Here is a 26362-nt window from a genome sequence, read left to right as displayed (position 1 = left end):
TCCAACTGAAAAGGGAAAAAGGGGTCTTCAAGCTGTCTTCTCCCCTCTTATAGAGTTTTTGACATCATCAAGTGACGCCTGAATGACCAGGGCCGATTGGTTCTTGAGTTGGCCCCTTCCCCTAGGACCCTGGGAGGTTCACGTCCACACAACACCCAACAGGGCATGGCTCTGGAGTCAACACCTCCCCTCAGCCAGCCCCATGAATCATCACACAGGAAGTTCTCTGCTCCCAGGCATGGGTCTCTGGGCTTCCTGCCCCTGAAGAGGAGCAGCAGGCCCAGCACCCAGCAAGGCTCAATGAGATAAACTGAGTCACTCAAAGAAAACAAAGGCCACTCTGGCCACAGATGCTGACCCCTACATCTCTACCTGTGAGAGGCATCCCAGAACCCCACTCCTCTTTGACCCTTGCATCTACTGTCCTCTTGGTTGAGAATCATCTACCATACCATTGTTCTCCAGGGTCTTTGGGTGCCATCTTCCCTAATGCTTTCCCTACTCAAATCTAAGCACCATCTTGCTGTTTTATCTGCCATGAACTTGTTAAAGCAGCAAGGTATTCTAAGGGAGAAGCTGGATGTCTCATGGTCCAGGAAATTCAAACCACCAATACTACATTGATCACCATAGCCCAGGATGCTGAACCCAAGAGTCTTGGGAATTACAGAATCCCCCAGATCCACCAGCCTGCTCCTAGCACAGTCACCACAGCCATCATTGAAGAGAGAGATCATTGTAAAGAAGAGGATGACCTTCTTTCTCACCACCAGCAGCAACTACTGACCAGAAGCCACCAACAGGCAGATAAGAACAAGAGTTCTGAGAGTGGTAATGTCCCCCAGATCACTGGCTCTGCTTCCATCTCATCCTTCATGGCCATCACCCAAGGGAAGCAATTTCTATGGAGAAAGTGTCAGTCATATTCACAAGTGCCAAACAACTGCCACTCACTGGTTGGGCAAGTTGGTTTAGACAAAGTAACAGGTAACCCTGAGGAATAGACAGGAGGCAGCTTGTTCCAAGTCAAACCTCCACCTTGACCACTGTTTCCCCTTAGATTTTGATGGATATATCCCAAGACAGTAAATTAGAGAGGGATAAACATTGCTTCTAGCCCAGTGCCCTCAGCCACCATCCTGGGAAATAACTCCTTTAGAGATACAGTCTGGCCACTGCTCCTGCAGGGTTAGAACCACTGCTATCGAAGAACAAACACAAAAAGAAAGTTTATGTCACCAAAGGCCTTGGCATCATCATTTGGTTCACTATCAGAAACTGATATAATTTTATCAATGAAAATGACATTAAAGAAGAGCCATTCCCATCTACTTTGCTGCTGTCCCCTAAGGGCAGTCCACTTGGGACCTTTACATCTGATTTGCACCTGAAAACTTCCATATGTTTAAACTCCTCCATTAGACTGTAAGTACCTTGGGAGTAGAGATTTGCCTTGATTTTCTCTTTGGCACGAAGGAAGCACTTAAATCCTTTTTCATTCCATTCTTTTCTGGTCCCCCATTATAACATGAGACCCTTGAGGGCAGGAACTTTTATTTTTGTCTTTGTATCCCTTGCACATAGGAGACACTTAATGTATGGTTATTAAATGAATTGTTGTTGAATTGGCCTGAAATCTATGACTAACAACCAGTTTGCCCTTGAGAACGAGTCACTCCCTAAACACCCGTTTCCTCAAATGAGAAGATTGGGCGAGGGTGAACTAGGTTGTTCCTTTCAGTTCATGATCTATCTATAAAATACATTTAACCCATATGTCTCCTTGTGGTTTAGAAGATGGTAATTTAAACAGTTCCTTCTGACTTAATGCATCATTCTGGCAAAGAGATCAGGGTAGCTTGCTCAGCACATCTTGGCAAGATGTGTTCTATATGGAGCCCTCTGTTTTAAGAATCATGTTCAAACAGAACCTACATTTCCTGACCATTGAGGAAGAAGCTAAAGGTCACACATTCCAGTGTTCTTCCAGGTACTGTGTTACTCAGAGAATATCAGGCTGGGCTCTCCCTGTCCTCCTTCACACTAATGGATAACTAAGGATGAGGAAAAGAAAAGGTGACTTCCCAAGACTGTAACATTCTTATCTAGGGTATGTAATATGATTATCTCACCTGTCATCTGAAACATTGCAATCATTCCTTTCAGGTTTCTGGAGAGATTGTGATATACCTTGTACATACTAGGGAAGACATTCAGATATTTTTGATGTATGAATGAATTTCCTACTCTTCTTTCCCCTGTTCCTCATGGAGTCAGCCAAAGGCAAAGTATTCCTTTGTCACTACTCTCTCACTCTTCATCCTCTTGTCTCTCTTGAGCCCTAGACAGACAATGACTCCATGGGATTTTAGGAGTTTCCGGGCCTTCCTACTGCCCTGCCTCTACCTGATTTCTTCCCCCTGAACGATACCGTCTACCAAATACCCATCCATTCAGCTTCCTTGTCCTATGTGCCCTTCCTTCAGGATGCTGCTAGATGACAGGCAAATAGTAGGTAAATTAAATTTGTCTTGAGATTATTAGCTGATAATGGTTTAACTTTTCACGTTCTCCCATCTTTAAGGAGATAGAGCCACTGTGGGCATGGGGGTTTATGTAGGGTGGGATCTCTGTCATCAAAGAATATTGTCCTGTTGTGGGATCAGATGGATCAGAGAGCTATTGGTTACAACAGCTTCTCCTCTAGAGTATTTGAGGATATAATATAATAATAATAATGCTGGTGTAGCAGTGATTTGGCAGTACATAAAGCACATTCTCCATATAAGAGAGCATAGTAGTGATGTGGCATATTTGGGGTATGGGGGAATTGAATACTGGAAATAAGACTGGCAGAAGTTGGGAAGTGGGGTCTAGTGCTTTGTCTTGAGTCTCCTGTCACAAAGGCATCATTCTGGAGTCCAGTGTTGTCTACAGGTGTTTGCTTCAGTTCAGATTGTAACTTATATTGCTTTGGAGTAAAGCTAAAACTAGGAGATCCCATCCAGCATAGCTCTACTGATCTTACTTATACCAGTGGTGCTTGCTGTCTCTAGATTAGGTTGACAGCAAGAGAGATAGCACTAGGTATCAGAAGCATGGACATTTTGGCATCTTGGCAAAATTCAGAGGTAGGGGCAGAAATATAAGGATACCCTGAGGACAGGGAATTCTGCCATCACAATTGATGGGTAGAGTGCTGGTCCAGGAGTCGGTAAGACCTGAGTTCAAAGCCAACGTTAGCCACTTATTAGCTGTGTGGCCCTGGACAAATCACTTAAAAAAACAAACAAAACCTCTGTTTGACTCAGGTTCTCCAAATGTGGAAAGGAGATCATAATAGTGCTTACCTCCCAGGGTTGCTGTCAGGATAAAATGAGACAATATTTGTAAAATACTTAGCGCAGTGCCTGGCACATAGAGGGTATTAAATAAATTAAATAAACTGTTCCTCCCATCCTCTTTTGCATCTCATAGAGACCAAGCCAGGTGACAAAGGCAGTCCTCCCCAGACAGGTACAGTTATCTTAGTACATTGATATTGGTACAGACACACAGAAACAGTGAGACACAATGCCACAATAAGACACAATGCCATTACTGCTAATCTGTGGTTTCTTGGTTACCACAGGAATCCAGGGCAAGTGCTTGGTGGCAGTCTTGTTTGGATAAGTCCAGTCATGCTAGAGGGAGAAGGTAATCTGAAGAGAGAAGGGTGAAGATGACAGGATGGAATCCTTAGCAGGCAATGGCTGAGGCTGGGCTGAGGGAAGAAAGAACACTGATTTATAAGGGGTGTCTTCCTTACTATACTGTCCTTCACTGACCGCTGACCTTGACCAGTGGCAGAGTAATGAGTAATTTGAGTGTGTGAACCATTCATGTTGATTCTCTGGGGCCCAAGCACCTCAGAGACAGCTCAGGCCAAGGACCTGAAAGCTTTCAGTGATCCCAAAGTGGCCCAAAGCAGGGCAAAGTCTGATCACTCCACCCCCATCCTCCACCCCTCATCCTACCCTGGTCAGACCTCTGAAAGGTCCTAACTTGTGTTGCATGAATTTTCTTACTAATTCAACTACTTAATGCCAATAAACCAGAAGAAATCAGAAGAATAGGCTTTATTACACTCCGAGTATGTCGTCTTCTACCAGCAGTTGATGGGGAATGTACCAGTCACAATTCAGCAAAACGTATTTATGCATGATGTGAAACAAACAAACAGAAAGCTGGTTCCTCTTTAAAGGAAGGTCCTGGTAGAATGTATGTTCCTAGAGGGTAGGAACTTTCCCCTTTTTTATTTGTATTCCCAGTACCTAGTATAGAATCTTGGTACATAGTAGTTACTTAATAAATGTTTATTAATGTTAAGGAGGGGGAGGGGAATGAATATTTATATGGTGCCTACTATGTGCCAGGCACTGTGCTAAGTGCTTTACAAATATTATCTCATTTGATCCTCACAACAACTTGTGAAGTTGGTGTTACCATGATTCCCATTTTATAGTTGAGGAAAGTGAGTCAGAGGTTAATATGTTTGTCTGGAGTCACATAGCTCTGAGCCAGATTTGAACTTAGGTCTTCCTGATTCCAGGCCCAGTGCTCTGCCCACTGCACCACCTACTGCCTGACAATAAGCATTTATTAAGCACCTACTATGTGCCAGGCACTATATTAAGCAAAGCAAGAGACAGTCCTTGCTCTCAAGGAATACTTGGTCTAATAGGGAGACAACATTAAAACAACTTATGCAAACAAGATATATACTGGATAAATTACAGCTAATCAGTGGAAGGAAGGTGCTAGAGTTCAGGAAGAACAGGAAAGGTATCTCATAATAGATGGGATTTTTTAAATTGCCTGATTATAAAAGATAATCAAAAGATGGGTTCTCAGCCCCTACTAAAAATCAACTTTGTATATCTAGCTACTTCAGCGAAGTGACTCAGGGTTTGGGCACCTTGCCCAGACTGTGATTGCACCAGAATTGTTTGTCAGACTGACAGGGACCTTAAGAAACATGTTTTTAAACTATTAGTAACCTACCCCTTTGTCTTTTGTAATATGTTTCACATACTATGACGGTAATCAGAATCTGAGTTTATGCTTTCTGGTTCCCCGCACATTTGAAGAACAGAGCCCTATTGCCGGGACTGCCTAATCTAAATATAGCTCCAGAGCTCGGTAGTTCTCAGGGGTTACACTTGTAATAGGAAAGTAACCAGCTGGCTGGCTGAATGGGATGATGCTTGGCTCACAGATTCTTGTCTGAAATAGCAATCTGAGACCCCATCTTCATTTGAAAACAGGTGAAATAGAATAAAGGAATTCGCCAGTTCAGTCTGGTAGGGAGGCTCTGGAATATCCTCAGAAATTACTGAAATTATAAAGTCTCTCTCTCTAAATGCCTCCATCCCAACTCAGTCAACTGGGCCGTTTCTTCTCCCATTCCTTTGGAGTCTATATGCAGCAAGTACGAGACAGGGAACAAGTAAAGATAAAACTTGGGGATCCTATCTGGCATAGCTCTCCTGATCTTATTTATATCAGCTGTGGTATCAATTTGTAGACTTAAAAAAAGGTCAACATTAATGGCCACGTATTTTGTTAGCATGATCAAGTAATAATCAAGAAATATGAAAGAACATCTTAAAAAAGTATAGAAGCTGTGATAAGGCCCAGAGCTGAAGCGATCTCTGAGCTCTCGGAAAGCAGGGCAAAGATTTACTGGCTGTACTGCACTCTGACCTACTGTCACCGTTGCTGGTTCTGCTTGGTCTCAGGTCTAGTCCACCCCTCTGTCATGTGTTTGTGTCTTATTTTCTGGTTCACCAGCTCATTAGCTTTCATCTCACTCTTGCCCTTCCTCCTCTTCTTGTGGTAGCTGCCCTCAAACTTGGGAATCCCAGAACAAACTCAACTCTCCTGAACAAAAGTTTGTTTAAAGTTCATGAATTCTCTTTCATTTAAGTAAATCACTCAAAGCCTCTGTGATCCTATCAGAGTTAAACCTTCATTATAGCCCAGGGCTATGATAATATAGACTGATAAAGGAAAAAATATGTTTATCTCATAAATGTATAGAAAGGAAAAGAATGCTAGTTATTAGATCCAATTTATATGAACCAAGAGATAAGACTAATTATAAAGCCAGTTTATATATGAATGTAGCAGGAATGATTGATTAAAACTGAAAATATGTTTGAAAAATTCAGGCATACCGTTTCATGCTTGCCTGTTCTTCATGGCTATGCTAATGGAATTATCAGTTAAAAACTCATAGGGTTTTCTTAAGAATACATTGAAAAAATGCTCTAAATCACTATTGATTAGAGAAATGCAAATCGAACAGCTCTCAGGTACCATATCTCTCCTGTCAAATTGGCTAACATGACAAAACAGGAAAATGATAAATGTTGGAGCGGATGTGGGAAAATTGGAACAGTGCTACATTGTTGGTGGAGTTGTAAACTGATCCAGCCATTCTGGAGAGCAATTTGGAACTATGCCCAAAGGGCTATAAAAATGTGCATACCCTTTGACCCAGCAATACCACTTCTAGGGCTATATCCCAAAGAGATCAGACAAGTGGGAAAGGGACCTGTATGTACAAAAATATTTATAGCAGCTCTTTTTTGTGGTGGCAAAGAATTGGAAATCAAGGGGATGCCCATCAATTGGGAAATGGCTAAACAAATTGTGGTATATGAATGTAATGGAATACTATTGTGCTATAAGAAATGAGGGGCAGACAGACTTCATTACAACCTAGAATGACATATATGAACTGATGCCGAGTGCGGGGAGCAGAACCAGGAGATCGATATACATGATTACAGACACAAGGTATCTGTAAGGATTAACTTTGATAGACTTGAATCCTCTCATCGATGCAAGGTTCAAAGACAGCCTCAAAAGACTCATGAAGGAAAAACCTATGCACATCCAGAGAAAGAATTATGGAGTCTGAATGCAGATTGAGGCAAACTATTTGCTCTCTTTTTCTTTTTCCTTCTTTTTTGGTTTCGTTTCTCCTCTCTCATGATTTATTCTATTGGTTATAATTCTTCTTTACAACTGGATTGTTATGTAAACAAGTTCAATGTGAAGGGAAGTATAGAACCTACATTGGATTACATGCTGTCTTGGGGGGGGGGTTGGAGAGGGAGGGGGAGAAATTTTGGAACCCCAAAACCTGTGAAATTGAATGTCATAAACTAAAAATAAATGAATGAATGAATGAGTGAATGAATACATAAGTAATAAATAAATAGATAAATAAATAAAACAGTACATTGAGACAACTGAGCCATTTACTCATTTCTTACTTGGACACATCTGTGCAAATAAGAAAATGAAATCTTTACCGAGTCCTGAGTGTAAAGTCTGGCAATATTAACTTCACATCTGGTGAGGAAAGGAAACAGAAAAAAGGATATGAACCTAGATTTTCCAGACATATTTATATGGTTGTGGTCTTTTGCAAAAATTCATGTCTGAGGGAAACCGTCATCCAGTTAAGACATTCTTACCATAATACATGAAGAAGTGCCATAACAAGTCAGATCAATGGAATCCAGGACATTATTTAGACTTCAGGGGTGGCCTTCTTTGATGTTGCCTATGAGAAGTTAGGGATATAATCTAATCATACTTATCTTTCTTTAATAACCTATTATAGATTGATTGTCCACTTTTTTGGAACTTGTGTGTGTTTTCAGCTGGCACAATGTTCTATGTGTGTATAATCCTTCTTTTCTGTTTGTCCTAAAACACCTAAATAAGCTCTTTCATGCTTTAGGGAATAGGTCATTGTCATGACTAAGCAGATTCTCCCTATCCTGCTTAGACCAGAACATCTTTATTTGTAGGGTCTCTGCTTTGGTTTTTTCACTTGTCCCCATGTATATGGAACCACACAAGAAACTTACTGAGGCTAATGGTAACTAAGATCCTCTTCAAAACAGTACCAGAAAAAGGGTGCAGCTTACTGTCTGCAATGAGCATATGTGTAGCCAGAAGAATAGACTCAGCCCCAAAACTGACTCTTGTGTTTGATGTGGTTTTTTTTTTTTGGTCTTTTCAGTTGTGTCTGACTCTTCGTGACCCCTTTCTGGGGAGTTTTCTTGGCAGAGAGACTGGAGTGGCTTGTCATTTCCTTCTTCAACTCATTTTATAGATGAGGAAACTGAGGCAAACAGTAATTAAGTGACTTACCTAAGGTCACACAGCTAGGAAGTATCTGAGGCTGGATTTGAATTCAGGGTCTTCTTAACTCTAACCCAGCATTCTGTCCACTATGCCTCCTAGTTGCCCTGGTTGCTCTGGAGTTGAGGCAAATAGGAGTTAAAAAACTTGCCCAAGGTCACACAGTTTACTTACTAGTAGGCTAGATTTGAGCTCAGATCTTCCTGACTCTAGTCCTAGTGCTCTATCCACTGCACCACCCAGCAGCCCACAAAATGCCCCTTAGATATCAGCTAATCCAACCTCTTTATTTTATAGATTAAAAAAAAAAACCACAAACCTGTGGTTGTGTATAATGTTCTCCTGGTTCTGCTCCACTCATTCAGCATTATATCGTGTAGGTTTTTCCAGGTTATTATGAAGTCTGTATCATCCCCATTTCTTATAGCACAATAGTATTCCATTACATTCATATACCACAACTTGTTCAGCCATTCCCCAATTGATGAGCATCCCCTTGATTTCCAATTCTTTGCTACTACAAAAAGAGCCGCTATAAATATTTTTGTACATATGGGTCTTTTTCCCACTTGTGTGATTTCTTTGGGATACAATCCTAGAAGTGGTATTGCTGGATCAAAGGGACTAACCTTGATAGACTTGGCTCTTCTCAGCAATACAAGGTTCAAAGACAACTCCAAAGGACTCATGAGGGAGAGAGCTATCTACATCCAGAGAAAGAACTATGGAGACTGAATGCAGATTGAGGCAAACTGTTTGCTCTCCTTTTTTTTCTTTTGTTTTCTCTCTCTCTCTCTCTCTTTTTTTTTTTTTTGGTTTTGTTTCTTCTTTCTCATGATTCATTCCATTGGTCATAATTCTTCTTTACAACTTGACTATTGTGTAAATAAGTTCAATGTGAAGTTATATGTAGAAGATATATCGGATTCCATACCATCTTGGGGAGGGCGGAGGAGGGGGTGGGGGAAGAAAATCTGGAACTCAAAATCATGCGGAACTGAGTGTTGTGAACTAAAAATAAAAAATCTTAATAAAAAAAAACCCCACACCTTGAGCTTCATGGGAAAGACATGACATCATGGAGGTCACATTGGTTTTTGGTAGCAGAGCTAGTAGATAATCTGAAAAACAATAGAACTACGTAACAATAGAACAATAGAACTAAAACTGCATTAGGGGGCAGCTAGGTGGCACAGGGAGTAGAGCACCGGCCCTGGAGTCAGGAGGACCTGAGTTCAAATCCGGCCTCAGACACTTGACATACTTACTAGCTGTGTGACCTTGGGCAAGTCACTTAACCCCAATTGCCCTGCCCTCCCCCTGCAAAAAAAAAAACAACTGCGTTAGACATAATCACTAAAATGGTAGAGTGAACATGAATTAGATATTTATTGATAGATGTTATCTTCTCAATGTGATTATTCTCCACACTTCCCTCCCCCACCAATGGTGCATACATCCAAGCCTCTTGGAAACCCTACACAAAGAGTCAACCAATGTGCTAGGAATTTGCATCTAAATCTCTTGACATTATATGTGTTTGGGGGAGGGGTGAGATTGGTGAGCACACTCTTGAATCTTGTGTGACTGCCAGAGTCAGGTTGTGACTATTGGCCTTTTGATCAGACACTTGGGCTGGGTGCACAATAAAACATAACGAACTCTTCCCTCATCCTCCCCTCTTCTTGATAGTATGCTTCCTTGTTCCTGGTCCTCCAAACCTTACTATAAAATTAAGGTGTTCATTGTTCCATTAGATCATATATAACCTGAAAGAGCAATAGTATACAAGCTATAGATTGTGGCCATTCAAGGTCTATCGACAAACTATGTCTTGCTGCCCAGACAGGCTATTGAGCAGCATGCCACTTCTTTTGAGATGTTGAGAATTGTGCGCATCCTTGCTCTTAAATCTTTTCTTCTATTAGTCACTGAATTAAGCCTATTTGCTTGCCTGGACCTTAATCTGTGTGAAGTGATTGGAACCTTGAGCTTGTCCACTGCAGGGTACTAATAATTAGCACGTGGGCTACACACCCTTTTTTTGTTGTTTTTATATGATTGGTCCATTTCTTTTACCAGTCATATAGCTGATCACCTGTAAGCATTTTCTTGTATCCATTTGAGCTTTCATAGAATACTATTAGCTATTTACTCCCACCATGAATTTCTCCGTTGCCTCTTTAGTGAAATGAAATTTTGATTGCTCAGGGGGAAGTTTATGGTATTCCATGAAGCATAACAATGTAGTATCACCAGAATAATACTGGACTAAAGATAGGATTTTATTTCAGGGAACAGCTAGGTCACTGAAACTGATGTGCAATTTCCCAAATGCAGTGCAGGGCATAGTTCTCCTCATTTTCCATCCAAACTTTGTTGGACAATTGTCTGATTATGAATATTGTTACGGTCTGAAATAAATCAAAACCATGAGTTGAGGAATAAAGTGTCTTTAATTGAGATAGCAGGGTAGCATGTCTGCTACCCTGGAAGATGTCCAGTGAATTTCCCAACCAAAGAGACCCATGAGAAAGTGTTTATAGTTTTGGAGGAGATGAGGAGGAGACAGTATGAGGAAGCAAGTGACCCCTTGGCAGTCTGGGCAAGGAAATTCACTTTATTCTAGCTGTTTTGCTCTTCATGCCATGAATACTAATGGAAAGGGGCAAGAACACTAGAAGCTGAGATCCTGCTTGAGATGGGCTCCCCATAAGGCAACATTCCTGGGTGGGGGAATGTAGAAAACAAAGGGTGTGGTTCAGCTCGACCTAATCTCATTACCTTAAGAGTAGGAATGTAAGGACATTACTGTAATTTTGACTTTGTGGGGAATGACTAAAGATTTAGGGCATCCATATTACAACTGGTATTAACAATTTTCCATCATGACGTAAACAATCACATTAACAGTTTTGTGAGTATTAAATGCCATAAAACAGAGAGACACATATGACCCTCCAAAAGAAAGGTGGAGTCTTCCAGATACTACTGTTTGAGAATGTCATTCTATTGATTGCATCAGTTCTGAAACTTTGCAGAAGCTCCTAATTACAGAAATCCAAAAACCAGTCAGAACTATCCATACAGATAAAAGCAAATGGATAAAAATATCTATTGTCCACAATATGACTTGTGATTAAACAGAAAGCCTGCAAACTGCTACAGCAATATATGTATCTAGAACAGATCCTGTCCATTGCAAATGAACTGGGGCAACAATTGAACAAATTTAATGGTTAATAAAATCAACTAAAAATTACTGCCCTATTCACTGACTCTAAGGTTCTTACCCTGAAAGAGCTCTCAATCTTATTGGAAAATATGAACAAAACACTAAAGAATAACCTTGGCAGATTAAGAAAAAGTAAAATATTTCAATCACAATTTGAGACAAGAAAAATAGAGATACAACAAGGCACTAATGTACAATGAAAGGTACCAAGAATAAGGGACATGGAAACTGAGAAACAAGTAGTCACCACCCTGGAGTAGTTACAAAAGCTTTTCAGAGGAGATAAAAATTTGAGTTCAGGACTGTATTTCAAGATTTAAATGCTAAACCTAAAATGCATACTTCACCACTATATAGATTTTAATTATGTTCTCTCCCAGGCCTTGACTTAGGGAATTCCTTCAAACCCCTACATTATTTGATTTGTTCCTCTCTGACACTTTTCTAGATTATGAGAGAACTTGCTTGAGACCATTCATTCCATTAGTTCTTTCCTAATTGTCACAGAACAAGATGGGATCTGTCCTGAAAGGGAAAGTCCTGTCCTAGAGCTATTTCTTTCCTAGTCTTTTAAACTTGTCTCAACTTCCCAACCAAATAATTCTCAGGATTTTGCCACTCTCTGGTGCCACCCCCTTCCTCCAAAAAGAAAACAAAAAAGCAAAAACCAAACCCAACACCCTTTCTTCAGAAGAATGACATTGTCTTCAGATGCTAATCGCTGTTAACACCTATCTTCTCTTTTGTGAGACCTTCAGACCCCTTCTCCACACTCATTCATTCGCTCAGTAAATATTTATCCAGCACCCTGTCTATCTTTTAAGCACAATTCTAGGTGCTGGGGCTACACAGATGAACTGACATAGAAGAGTTAACTTGAATTCTGGAAAGATATTTCTTTTCAAGGAAAAGAACAGAATCAATTGATGGGAAAAAACAGTATTTGAGACATAAGCTCACATAAAATGGAATCTGACTAGACTACTCATTAAGTCTTTCTGAGACTTAATATTTGTCTGGTCTAGACCAATAGTCATCTTCAGAGTTTTCACAATAATTTACTGAATCTTGGAGACACATTCCTTCTTGTTCTAATGACAAGATTTCCCCATACCACCCCACCTCCTCTTCCCCTTCTATGCACTTTTACAAACACATAACCTTGGATTGTTCCAGGAAAACACCAAATAGTGTCACGAAGAGTCTGACATGACCAAAACAATTGAACAACAGTGAGTGAATATAACATGAATTAAGAACCAATAAAATAAACTTTGAGAAAGCAGCATAATGAAAACCTAGAAAGGAAAGAGTATCTAGGAAGACGGGGTGATCACCAGTGTCAAATGATGCAATGAGGTTAAGAAGCATCAGGACTAAGAAAGAGTCATTAGATTTGTTAATTAAAAGATAATTGGCAACCTTGGACAGGACAGTTTCAATTGAATGATAGGGTCAGAAGCTAGGTTGTAGAGGGTTTAGAACGTTAGAGAAACTAAGCGTTGGTGACTTTCTCAAGGAATTTTGTCACTAAGGGGAGGAAAGATATAGGATGATAGTGCAGATAGTAGAATCAAGTGAGGGGTTTTTAAGGATGGGGAGACATGGACGTCTTTATAAATAGAAGAAAGGGAGAGATGGAAAATTGGAAAGCAAGGAGGATAGTGAGGGCCATTTACTGAGGAAATTTGGAAGAGAATCATGGTCATGTATACTTTGACATGAGAGGACTTTTTCTTCATCTGAGAATTGAGTGAAGGGGAAGATTGTGGAAGAAAATGTTTCAATGATGTTGGATGAGGAGAAGAGGGAGCTCTCAGAAAATAGTTTCCATTTTTCCATGAAGTCTGAGGCAAGAACCTCAATTGAGAGGCTGAAGAAAGGTTAGCAAAGAGAGACACACACAGAGAGAGACGGAGACAAAAAGAGAGACAGAGAGAGATTGATCGTGAATTGGCATTGAATTTATTAAGGAAAGGAGAATATCCTGGGAGTCAATAGATACCATTCACCAGGATCTGGATTGGCCGATAAATTTGGGTATCATGAACATCAAAAAAAGAGAGGTTGCTTAGTGAAGGTGGTACAAGGTGGTTTCAAAAGCCAACCTGATTCCTCCATGGTCAATGAGTAGGGCATATATGAGAGAGAGTACAGGATATGGAAAGGGAGGTGAGGAGTCATTAGAGGAGACTTATGACAGATGGAGTGAAAAGAACAAGCAAGCAGGCTTCTAAGATCATAGTGCCATAGGTCTAGATCTGGAAAGGATCTTGGACTCCATCTTATCCAAGATCCTCTTTTTGTAGATGAGGAAAATGAGCACCCAAAGGTTAAGCAACATGCCCAGAAACCCATAACTATTAAGTTACAGAAGCAGGATTTATATCCAGGTTCTTCAATTTCAAATCTGTGCACAGATGATCTGGATTTAGTCAACTGACACTTTCCATTAAGCATGTCACAAATTTAGCCAATGAGAAAATTTCTTTCTTGAGGAGCCTTTGATACTTTTCCCACACATTCCTGTATAAACATTGATGCCTCTTTTATTTAACATTGGCTTCCTTTCCCTCACCCTGGGAATGGGTGTGGAAGGGAAGGATCATGTAAAGATTAATACGATTTCCCATCACCAAAAATAATAATCCAAATGCATACATAAGCGCCACCCTATCTCACTTGATCCCAGGTTCACTATATCTTTCTCAGAATTATATCCAGTGCCCTAGCTACAAGGAATTTATGATTTGAATGCCAGTTTAATTTTAGTCTTTTCATTTTATTTTAATATTCATCTTGATGATGCCAAGAACTTTATTGGGTAGCAAAAAATATGACTGAGAGTCATAGAATTTTAAGACTGAAATAAACCTTAGAGTTTATTGAATTCAACTCCATTCACTTGACAAATGAGGAAAGGGAGATCCAAGGATTTTAAGTGACTCAGCCAATATCACATAGTTATTGGATGCCTTTGGGGGGATTAGAATTCAGATCTTCTGACCCCAGTTCAGTGCACTCTCTAATGTGTTATGCTATCTGCCTTGCTAAAAACAAATCTGTCTATATTTCATAGACTCTCAGACCTTTAGCAAAAAACCATTTGTATGCTTTATATAGCATGGAGGACAAGTGCTACTATGACATTATTTCCATTGAGTTAATGTATGAGAAGCCATTCCCAAATTTGGACATCTATGTGTAAATAGCTATAGTAAATAATAAGTTCTTACTAAAGAGATTTTCTTCAATGTGTAATTATAACCTGTGAGAGGGTACTACTCTCTTTGCCAGGATAGACTGTGATGCCTCTCAATGTTTTCTTCTCAGGAAATCTTTGTCTGTGTCTTTCCATCAAATGAGATAATGTACGTAAAGTGTTTTGCTAATCCATTTACAATGCTTGTCATATAATATATGCATATTTATGTCTTCATATATATATACATATATATGTGTGTGCATACACATGTGTGTATATATTCATTATATATAGAATCACATATGGGAATATGTGTTGTATATATATATGTATACCAGTACACATATGCACATATATATGTGTATGTATGTGTGTGTATGTGTATATATATATATATACACACACACATATATACATATATAATAACTCACTTGACTGTTCCTCCAACCACAATCTAAGCTATGTATACTTTTCTTCTACTTTGTTTTTCTAGGGTCAATATCTGGACTAATTTTTTTTAACCAAATCACTATAGGTTCCATTAAAGAGGATTGTGGGATTCCAGCACTCAGCAATCAATACAATGTCTTTCACAAATAGTATTTAGAGATCCTCACCATCAAAATCAAGTCCTTCTTCTGTTTGACCTCAGCATAGGACATCATCTATGACACTGGAAAATATTTTAAATGAGCAGATACCTCTCCGTTTGATATTAGTTCTCAGTGGTTCATTAAACAAAGTTATTGCTGTAATTATAAAAATCATAATATTATCTATATGTAACTAATTTCCCACCCAATTCAGGATTTATGAAGATAAGGGGCCAATGTAGGAACATTTTAGATGATTACCATATCTGGTTTTGGCCAGGCCCTGATGCAACCCCACTAAAACTCAATTGCTATTCATTGGCCTAGAAAGAGGAAGGACTTTAGGGGTAATAGAATTTAACTAGGTGGATTCAGGAAAAGAAGACAATAAAACAGAGGATAGGGAAAGAGTCAAAAAACAAGGCTGTAAAATAGAGGAGAAGACATACAGTTTCAATTCAAATAGACCCTATATTAATAAATATCAAAGCCACCTCTGGGCTAATGCAACATCCGGAAGTTGGAGAGAAAAGCTATTGTAAAGAGGGAACCCCCTTGGCCTCTTCAGACTTGATGAGTCCTTCACCTCATGTATTCCAGACCAGCCACCATTTTGAGAATGTCTCCATGGAGGGAAGGAAGACCTACACGTACTCTGTGATCCAGCTACGCTGTCAACTTGGTATTCCTCACACAGGACATTTGATCTTCTCACCCCACACATTTACACTGGTTATTTCTCATGCCTAAAATGCCTTCCTTACCTCTAACTCCTAACTTCCTTCCTGTAGTTGAAATCCCACATTTTGCAAAAGTCCTTTCCAGGTCCTCCACACCCTCCAGTTAGTCCATTTTCTTTGAGATTTCTTCCCATAGTAGTTTTCATGTTGAAATATGAGCTTCTTGGGACCAAGGACCAGGCTTTTGTTTTTCTTTGTATTGCCAATGTTTGACATGTAGTAAGTTTTAATAAATTCTTGTTTACTTTCTGACTGCCTACCTACTTGCCTGACTTGGGAGGAGGTACCTACTGCTTAGGTGCCACCCTAAGAACCACTCTCTTCCCAACAGATAGGCCAGGATATCTTGAACTAATATCATGGTATTTTGAGTTACCTTAGTTCCCTAAACATGAGCAGGGTATCACTACTGATATCTCCCTGTGGAAATTTGAGATCAGCAAGTATTATGTGACCATTGTCGAAGCTCCAGGAGACAGAGACTTTATCGAGAACATGATTACAGACACATCTTTGCTGTCCTGATTGTTGATTCTGGTGTTGGAAAATTTGAAGTTGGCATCTCAAAGAATGGTTAGACCAGGGGTGGGGAATCCGTGGTCTCAAGGCCACATCTGGCCCTCTTGGTCCTCAACTGCAGCCCCTTGACTGAATCTGAACTTCACAAAACAAATCCCCTTCATAAAAGAATTTGTTCTATAAAACTTGGACTCAATAAAAGGCTGCACCTAAGGACCTAGAAGGCTACATGTGCCTGTGAGGCTGCAAGTTTCCCACCCCTGGGTTAGAACCATCAGCATGCCCTTCTGGCCTACACAATGCGTGTCAAACAACTGACAGTTGGTGTTAACAAAATGTACCAATGAGCCACTCCACAGCCAGAAGAGATAAGAGGAAATGGACAAGGCAGTCACTATTTATATTAAGAAAATCAGCTATAACCCAGACACAGTAGCTTGTGTACCTATTTCAGGTTGCAGTGGTGACAATATGCTGGAGCCATACTCAAATATGTCTTGGTTCAAGGGATGGAAAGGCACTTAAGGATGGCAATGCTAATAGGACACCTGAAGCTTGAAACTTTGAATTACACAGCTCATCCAAATGACAAGACCCTGCATCCACTCCTCTAAGATGTCTATAAGATTGATATTGGTCCTATGCCCATTGGCTGCATGGAGGCTGGTGTTTTAAAACCAGGCATGTGGCAACCTTTATCCCAGTCAATGTTACTATTAAAGTTTATTGGAATGCACCATGAAGCTTTGAGTGAGGGTCTGCCTGGGGACAGAATGTTGGTTTCAATGTGAAGAACACGTATGTCAAAGATGTCTGCTGTGGTTAATGTGGCTGGTGATAGTAAGAATGATCCACCAGTGGAAGCAAAGTTTTGAGGAAGAATAGGGAAAATGAGATGCTTCTGATCTCAGTTAGGCAGAGAATCAGGGTGTAATAAATGGTTACTTAAGAGAGAAAGTTCAATCATATTGAAGTCTGCCTAATTACGCACTGAATTGTTCAGGCTTCTAATGACTCATAGGAAGAGAATGAGATAAAGAATGTTGTACTAACAAATGAAGAATGTGATTGCTTGGGATGAGAAATTATGGGAAAACACATGCCATGGAAAAATACCAAGTTTCTCACTAGGGATTCTGTAGAAGGAAATAAAAGCTTGTTGGAAAGGTTGGATATCTGTTTAACTAAAGGTATGTTATGCTCATTATAGCTAACATTCTTTCCCAGGAGATAGGGATCTACCTCCCTGGAACAAGGGGTTTGACACAGTAAGAAAAATTTCCCTACTGTTCCATCAGCTGCAAGATTGGACTTCCCATGCATAGTAGATTTTCAGTTTATAATGGAAGAAGCTAAATCACTTTTCATTAATATGTCCCCTTCCACTGGAAATGGAGATTAATGCGTCACAAGAATAAAGCAGCTTGAGAACAGGAAGACTTGAATTCAAATCCTTTCTTGGACACTTACTAGCAGTGTGACCCTAGGAAAGTCACTTAACCTCTTAATTTTCTTATTGTAAAATGAGGGAAGAGGGGAGTAGGGGGGTGGGTGGAACTCAGTGGCCTTCCTGGTCCCTTTTAGCTTTAAATCTATGATCCAAAGAAGTATACTCTCCATTGAATGGGGAAATAAATCAGAAATACCCAATGAGCAATGTAACACAATCGGTTATCTTCTGCAGTGACTTTATAACTCTTATGTATTCCTTACGGCAAAGAATGTGCTAAATGTTTGAGTCTTGTAAATATAGCATGTGACTTTACAGAATGAGTACCTCTGTATATCAAGCCATGCTATCAAGCTGGTCTTTTACAGAAAGCAAAAATAATGAACAAAGCTTCTAGCTTGGGTGTCTCCAATCTGGGGATCAGGATGCTGAAGTTGTAACTGATGAATCTCTAATTCAGTTCTTGCCACTACACCTCTTTCTCTGACTTGCTAGGATTCCCAGGAGGGAAAGTCTCCACCCAAAGGGATAGTACTGTCTGCCAATCTCTCTTCTTCTCCTCCTACCCCCAACTCTAGGAATCTCAAACTTTCTGGGAAGTGAAAAGTAGATTTTTACAAGTCGGAGACTCCTAACTTCTGAAGGAGGAGCCAGCCAGGCCACATTGAGTATGGACAGACATAAGAAGATTCTTTTTTTTTTTTTGCAGGGTCCCTTCAGCTCTTCTTTGTGATCAACTTTATTCAGACTTCAACAATTCACAAATTCATACAATCAAAGAGTTGGAATGGGCTTCAGATGTCATCTGGTCTGCTCCATAGCTGAACAATCGTCACCTCTGCAAGAAGTGTTCGCCTAACCCTTGCATGAAGAGGCCTTCCCATCCCATTTTTGGAGATCTCCAATTGTAGCATTTATTAAGTTCCTACTAAGTGCCTGTCAGTCATTGTGCTAAGTTCAGGGAAGTTTTCTTTCCATTAAATCTCAATCTCCCATTCTGTAACTTCCACCCATTGCCCTTAATTCTGTCTTCAGTGGGATTCCTATTTCACATGATAGTCTTTCCAGGACTCAAAGACAGTTAACATGTCTCTCCTGAATCTTGTCTTCTCCAAGCCAAACATTTCCCAGTCCCTTCAAAGGAACCTCAAATGGCAGTCTCTAGTCTTCTCACCATTCTACTTCATTTCCTCTGGATGTGTTCTGGCTTATCCATGCCCTGCTTAAGATCTGCGCACTCAACTGACTATAGTACTCCTGACTTCACCTGAATACCATCTCCCAAATTCTGGAGGCTATGCTTTTCTTAATGTAACCTAGGCATCTATCTATCTATCTATCTATCTATCTATCTATCTATCTATCTATCTATCTATCATCTATTTCTACCATGTCTCCAGCTTTACATATATGCATATATGTATATATACATAAATGTATATGTAAGTATATATATATATGTATAGAGGGCTGTCATGTCATGCTACTGATTCATATTAAGCCCACAATCCCCTAAACCTCCCAGATCTTTTTTACATGTTGTTTCTCTATTTCCCCCCTATTCTTGTTTATCTTTAAACCTAAAATGTTCTTTGTTATTTTAAAATGTATTTCTTTATAATTTTATCTGATAGCATTTCACTTACTGAAGGAAGAAAATATCATTATATAAGAAAATAATTTATCAGTTCTACCACTCTGGGCCTAAAGAAGGAACTCCAACAGATACTGGTGTAACTGAATTTCCCTCTCACTATATCGTGATGTCTCAGTCCCATGTTCATGATTTATTTCCCAAACTAAACCCTTCTAATTTCTCCTTCTGTTCTAGAGAACCATCAAATAATCCAACTAAAACATTATTTTAGCTTTCTGTCTCCATTGATTCTTACCCAAGATGTCTCTATTTTGTTTTTCACCTTTCAGATCTCTTCACTTTTATACAAACATACATCTACATATATACATATTATATATGATATATACATATATATGTATAGGGGTGTGTGTATGTATAAACACACAAACATACGTATACAGCTAGGTAGAATACCAGGACTAGAGTCAGGAAGATCTGAGTTCAATTCCAGCCTCAGACACTCACTAGCTATGTGACACTGGGTAAATCACTTAACCCTGTTTGCCTCAGTTTCCTCATCTATAAAATGAGCTGTAGAAGAAATGGCAAATCACTCCAGCATCTTTGCCAAGAAAACCCCAAACGAGGTCGCAAAGAGTCAGACATGACTGAAATGACTGAGCAATAATATATATGATGAACATATATACATATAAATATAAATATAAATATATATATATATGTGGGTATGTGGGCATGTGTGTATTGTTCCACAATCTCTTTTATCTACAGTGTTCCTTTTGAATAATGCATTCTCCTTCCAGAGTTTGTAGGAGTTTAATAAATGTTCATTGATTGAGTAAGTGACTCATGAGTCCCATCCCATCAAGGACCATTAATTCCTATGAGGTTATAGTTGACTCTGGGCAATAAGATTCCCAGTTCAGAGGCAACATAGTGAAATGGACAAAGAGCAGGGCTTAGATTGAGGAGAGAGCTGGATCCAAATCTTGCCTCTGCTTCTTACTAGTTTTATGACCATAGGCAAGTCATTTAATGACTCTGAATGTCTTTTTCTCACCTGTAAAATGAAGACAATAATAATGACATTTAATAATAATTAATTTATTTAATATTTAATAATAATTAATAATGTTTACTATCTTCATTTTACAGGTGAGAAAATGAAATTCAGAGCCATTAAATGACTTCCAGGACTGCAGTGAGGATCAAACAAAATCACGGATACTAAGTGCTTTGTCAACTTGAAAGCATATTATTATTTTATTTTCTGTTGCTCATACTCAGAGAATGTCTATATAGATGTACAGATGTATGAGAGCAGTGATTTTAATGCTGACTTCCTTCTTGGATATTCTCTTTTGTCAATTTTGGTCTTCTCTATTTCTATTCTTCTTCCTTTATCGTGCCTGCTACTTTTTCTGGTGTCTGGTTTGGCAGATCTAAGGGGTTTTTTTTTGTTTGGTTTGTTTTTTCTCTTCTCTCCTCTTCTGTTTTAAATTTAAAGTGATCTTGATGAGAAACAAAGGACTTAAGGCAAATATGTTTTTTACCAGTCTTGGTTCAATGAATGCCATTGTTTGCCAAGATCCCATAATTTTTATATTTTATGACAATGTGGGGTAATTGATAGCAAAAGGAATAAGCATTTACACAGTGCCTATGATGTGCCATGCATTGTGCTAATCACTTTACAAATACTATCTTATTTGATCCTCACAACAACCCTGGGAGTTGGGAGCTATTATTATCTCCACTATACAGTTAAGGAAACTGAGGCAGATACGGTTAAATGACTTGGCCTGTGTCATATAGCTAGTAAGTGTCAGAGGTTGAGTTTGAACTCGGGGCTTCTTGACTCCAGATTCAGCTCTCTATCCACTGAGCCACCTTGTTGCCCAGTGTCAAGAAGATCTGGATTCAAATATTGCCCTAGACACTTATTTGCTACGTGACTTTAGTCAAGCCATTTAACTTTTGTGGGCCTCAGTTTCCTCATCTGAAAAGTGAGGAAATTGGACTCAATGACTTCTAAGGTCCCTTTCCCTTCTAAATCTAGGATCTAATACTCATGGTCCAGAAGCCCAAGTCCTATTTTCTGACACTATCTTTTTAAAGTATAATTTTACAAATTAGCCATTGACAATTTATACCTTCGATATGGTAGCTAGATGGTATAGGGGAAAGAGTGCTAGATTTGGAGTCAGCAAGACATGAGTTTCAATCCTGCCTCAGACACTTAGTATCTGTTTGACCCTAGGTAAGTCACTTAACTTCTGTCTACCTTGGTTTCTTCCTCTACAAAAAAGAAAGAATAATAATGGTGTCTATCTCATAGGGGTTCAGTGAGGATCAACCACAAGTTGTTGTATAAATATTAGCTGCTACTACTACTACAATGAAGATGATGATTATTAGAGAGGTCCCAAAGTCAGTCCATATTTATCACCCAATGAAGATTCTGGTGCCTATTACCTACCTGAGTTCAGCGCCTCGCTTGCAGTCTTTCTGTCCTCCCCAATTCCTGCCCTCCTATTAGGAGACTTTAGCATACATAGTGATACTTTCTCAAACACTTTCACCTCACAGTTCCTCAACTTACTCCTCCACTCTACTACAGCTACACCCAGTGATGGTCATACCCTTGATCTTGCCACCACCTCCAAGTGTTCCACTTCACCTTCATGAACTCTGAAATACCTTTATCTGATCACAGTCTGTTCTCATTCTACCTCTCCCTTTTCCTTGCAATCTCCAAACTCTGTTCTTCATCCTCAGCATGAACTAAACCCCTCTAACCCTTGCTTCTTTCCCAGGTCGTTACCCCTGCATTGACCACATGCTCTATCTTGACCCTTTGGACTCTATACTATCCTCTTTTCTTGAGTCCCTTACCCTCTTAACCTATCAAAAATCTTGCCATGCTAAAGCCTTAGTCTTGTTTTACTCCCATCATCCTATGCATTTGCTCTTATTCATGTATTGCCAAATGAAGCTGGAGAAAATAATGAAACTATTGATGGACCCATGAAAAATTTATGTTACTTAACCCAACTGGATTTTTTACTGCATCAAGGAAAACCTTTTGTAACTCTTGAATCAATTCATTATCCTACTTACTAGAGTGGCTTTTTAAAACCTTATCATCCTTCATCAAATATTCCATATATTCCCCCTCCTTACTCTCTCAGCTGAGAACTTTGCCTTCTATTTTACTGAAAAAAATTGAGATCATTCATAATCAAGAGCTCCCTTTACTCTTCTCTTCCTCATCTCACATCACCCAGATGCCTTCGGCTACAATCTCTTCCTTCACTTCTATCTTAAGTGATGAGGTAGTCCTTCTCTTTGTCAAGGCAAATTCCTCTACACATATAAACAATTCTATTCCGTCCTGTCTTTTCCAACATTTTGCTCCCCACTCTGTCAGTGATCTTCAGTAATCTCTCCAAATTTACCAATCATTACTTAATTGCCAAATCTAATGACCTTTGTTCAATCCTCATTCCTCTTGACCATTCTACAGGTTTAAACACTGTCAATCCCCTTCTTGTCCTCAATACTCTCTTCCTTTTAGGTTTTCATGACACTACTCTCTCCTGTTTTTACTACTACACATATCTGACCACTCCTCAGTCACCTTTGCTAGATTTTCATCCAGGATTGTTCCTGTAAGCAGAGGTGTAAGGCTCTGTCCTGAGCCCTCTTACCTTCTCCTCTATACTATTTTATTTGATTGTCTCATAAGATTCCATGGATTCAATTATTATTTCTTTATAAATGATTCTCAGATCTATTTATCCAGCCCTAACCTCTATCAACCTCCAGTTTCACATTTCTAACTGCTTATTAGACATATTTAACTGGATATTCCACAGACATTCTACACTCAACATGTCCAAAACTGAATTCATTATCTTCCCCTTCCCCCCTGCCCCGCAAATCCTTGCTTCTTCTGAACTTTCCTATTACTATCAAAGGTACCACCATCCTACCAGTCACCTAGGTCATACTCCTGACTTTCTCTACCATATCTCCTAAAATTTTTTCATCTTGGATGTTCACACCAGCCCTGGAATTCACACATTAGAAATACCTTCTACCCCATAGCCTCTCCCTCTGACTGGATGTCTCCTCTATGACCTTCATTTAAGGAAGATGCCCAGGCTAGCCATGCCTTCATTCCATTACAGGTTGTACTCTTGACTCTTTCTACCATGTTTCCATGCTGAGTGCCTTCATCTCCCTCATCCCTTTTTCATCTTTCTTTTATGTGTTGTCTTTCCCCACTAGAATGTATGTTTCCTGTGGACAGGGACTATATTTCTTTCCATTTCTGTTCATATTCTTAGCACTTAGCCCAGTGCCTGGCACATAGGACATGATTAGTAAATGCATGTTGACTGACTGACAGATGAGAAAACTGAGGTAGTGACTTACTAGAGTTACATAGTTAATAAGTTATAGAATCATAGATTCAGCATTGAAAGGGAGCTTAGAGATCATCAAGTTCAATTACCTCATTTTTAAAGGAATAAACTGAGACCCAGAGTAGTTAGACAACTTGCCCAGGGTCACACAGCTAGTGCAGGTCTGAGGCAGAACTCAAACTTGGGTTTTCCTGACTCCGTGATCTAGCCCCTCTGCCACTCAGCTAAAAAGACTCAGGGGCGCAGGATAGCTGTCTTGAAGTATTTAAACCACTGACATGTGGAAGAGGTTTAAAAAATTATTCCGTTCAGCCCCAGAGAAAAGTAAGAGCAATGGGGTGAAAGTAGCAAAAGAGGAGAATTTAGGTTTGTTGTCAGGGAAATTAGAGGAGTAATTAGAGCTTCCCATAAAATGGAATGAATGACCTTGGCAGATAAATAGTGGTTTTTCCCTCATTGGAAGTTTTTGAATAAAGACTGAATGACTATTTTTCAGTTATTATTATAGCGGGGATTCCTTCAAATTTGGGCAGGCCTGAATGGCCACTGAAGTTCTTACCTACTCTAAAATTCTATAATTCTTATTATGTTCTAGATATGGGGACCAACTGACCAAAAACAAGAAGGTGAGGAAAGAAATTTCATGTATAAGGAATAACTAACAGGTCTGGTTACCAGAAATGGAGAGTTCATGAAGAGGAGGAATAAAAAATAATTTTGAAAGGGTAAGTGGGGGCCATACTGAGGAAGTATTTAAGTGTCTGGCTAAGGATTTTGTATTTCAGCCTAGAGGCAATTAGGGAACTAGTAAAGATTTGAGAGTAGGGGAGTAAAATTTTTAGGTCTGTTTTAGAAATATCTTAAAACACTAGGAGGCCCTTGGCTTTTCCCCATGCTGAGAGGGGCTGCCCCCACTGGATCTGTTGGGTAGATATGGATGCTCACAATCTGTTCTGTTGCCTTCGAGTGAGGGGCAGTGTTTGACCAGAGACTTCCTGGGGGAGGCAGTCTGAGTACAGATATATATTAGAGGGACTAAATGACTTTCGAAGGAAGAAATCTGTCCCATCTGAAAATGGAACTTCATTGGATAATCCCCCACCCAAAGGAGAGGAGAGACTACATCAAAAGCCGAAAATAAGGATGATAACTGAATTAAAAGGAAGAGGAAATGGAACATAAAGAAGAAAAAACAAGCTTCCAAAACCATTTCAGTACATTCTAATGAGGAAGAAGATACTATATTATAGACATCCTCACTGGACCAAAGATTAAATATAAAAAAGAAAAGAAAAGAAACTAAATGCAGAGAAATTGCAATGACTCTGAAAGGAAAAGATAAACCATTTCTAAAATAGAAACAAAATTCACATCCAAGGAATACATCTTCCTGAAGCTATTGCTACATTTAAGCGACATGATCAGGAATATAAGATCTACTCTTGACTACTCTAGAACATCCTAAATGCAGGTTTCCATAGCCACACTTCAATCTAAATGCAAGCAGATCCCATCATGCTTTATGGTCATGAACTTCTGGCTTCTGCTTCTACTAGATCTGGAAAGATCTGGCTTTCAGAATTCTTATTTTAATGCAGCTGAAATAATCCACAAATAAAGGCCTCACAGCACTAATCATATTGCCCACATGAGAACTTGCCAGCTAGGTTGATTGAGAGTTAGAAATCTCTGAGCACACAGTATTCAGAATGCATGTGATATAAAAAATGGCCATGGCAGCCAAGGAGTTTGGGCTTAAATCATCTAATAAATGGATATTCTTGTGCCTACTCCAAATTGATGAATTTATCTGTTGTAATGAGATTCTCTAGGAATAGATCTATTGGGATATCATTTTATACCAACCAGATTGGCTAAAACAATAGAAGGGGGAAATGATGAATGTTGGAGAGGATGTGGAAAAACTAGAACACTAATTCATTGTTGGTGGAATTGTAAAATGCTCCAACCATTTTGGAGAGCAATCTGGAATTATGCCCCAAAAGTTATTAAACTGCCTATACCCTTTGACCCAGCAATACTGCTACCTAGCCTATTTCCAATGATTAGGGATAAAGGAAGAACCTACATGTCCTAAAATGTTCATAGCAGCTCTCTTTGTGGTGGCAAAGAGCTAGAAATTGTAGGGATGCCCATCAATTAGGAAATGGCTGGACAAATTGTGGTATATGATTGTGATGGAATAGTACTGTGCTACAAGAAATTATGAGTTCAGGGGTAGAGACAAGATGGCAGAGAGAAGCCAGGAGGTTGCCTGAGCTCTTCCCAGTTTCCCTAGGAAACAACATTAAATCAAGCCTCTGAATTGATTCTGAAGCAACAGGATCTACAAAAAGATGGAGTGAAACGATTTTCCAGCTTAAG

The 26362-nt window shown here is 39.4% G+C and overlaps 1 pseudogene; it reads left to right on the top strand.

Moving 5' to 3' along the window:
• The first annotated feature begins 587 nt into the window (after window positions 1-587).
• The window catches only part of LOC118846758, a 29978-nt pseudogene continuing 4203 nt past the window's right edge, over window positions 588-26362 (top strand).

This window comes from Trichosurus vulpecula, chromosome 4 (assembly GCF_011100635.1).
Source record: "Trichosurus vulpecula isolate mTriVul1 chromosome 4, mTriVul1.pri, whole genome shotgun sequence".
NCBI classification, from domain to species: domain Eukaryota; kingdom Metazoa; phylum Chordata; class Mammalia; order Diprotodontia; family Phalangeridae; genus Trichosurus; species Trichosurus vulpecula.
Note: the sequence above shows the minus strand (reverse complement) of the source record. Positions and strands in the feature narration are given on the sequence as shown.